Source organism: Acyrthosiphon pisum, chromosome A2, assembly GCF_005508785.2.
Source record: "Acyrthosiphon pisum isolate AL4f chromosome A2, pea_aphid_22Mar2018_4r6ur, whole genome shotgun sequence".
NCBI lineage: Eukaryota > Metazoa > Arthropoda > Insecta > Hemiptera > Aphididae > Acyrthosiphon > Acyrthosiphon pisum.
In genome coordinates this window covers 22,865,431-22,866,476 of record NC_042495.1, presented here as the reverse complement: position 1 = coordinate 22,866,476, position 1,046 = coordinate 22,865,431, and positions in this window count along the sequence as shown.

Genomic DNA, 1,046 nt, shown 5'->3' with positions numbered 1-1,046 from the left:
ATTAATTACTGTCAACGTGAAATCAACTTTTTTCAATATGTTTATAAATTGGCAATTTTGAATTTTTAAAAAAAAATTTAAATCAAATTTATTTTTTTTTATTTTCTGTACAAAAAAATAAAAATAAAAAAAGTTTATATTATACGTATATTGTAAAAGTCTATTGAATATATAAAAAAAAAAAAAAAAAATGAAAAAATATTGGTTAGAATACAAGTTATTGCAATTGTCAGTTCATCGTGAAACACCCGGTATATGATATCACTACTTATATGGGTGCCTATTTCATAGTAATGTAAATAACTTGGCAAAAATTAGCTGGATTTTTGAAAATTGTGCTCCTCCTTTCGTTGTGTGATTATAAAGAACATTAAATTTAAGCAGTGGGAATAATATTTTGGTAATTAATATGGACCTCTAATAGAATTTTTTTTGTGTCAATACATGGCTGTTATCATTTAATACTATATGATTTCTATAGGTCGTCTATGAGTAGTTTGTAAAATGTCACATGAGTGATGTTCTATAGTAGTCACATATGTGATTACCTTGTGCAGTTTATAGGTAGTTTATAAAATATACAATAGAAGGCTTTATTGACTTCCTACAGTAATCATATTTTGATATCGCATTTGTACCATCACTCAATCTGGCGTTTATCATCCATGTCGCATCTCAGAGAAGTAAATAGGCACTTATTTGTAATTTCACAAGTATCAGTGTGATAACTATGTGACTTCTATTACATGGGATTTCGCACACCGGGCAGGAACAAAGGTTGTTCAATCTCCGGTAAACCTTATATATTACAGATTAAACAAAACAGATATTAATTCAATTGCTATTCAGTTAGTTGACCAAAACACTAATCTAATTGACAATTTTAACGAGACGATAACAGTTGTTCTGCACATTAAACGTCACGGAGCTCATCATTAAATTTATATCTTAGATTTTGTAATGTACGAGTCAGTTACTTTAAGTTTAACTGGGAATGCTACCATATTATCTGTAAATTATTTTCCACCTATAAACCTTTACGAGGA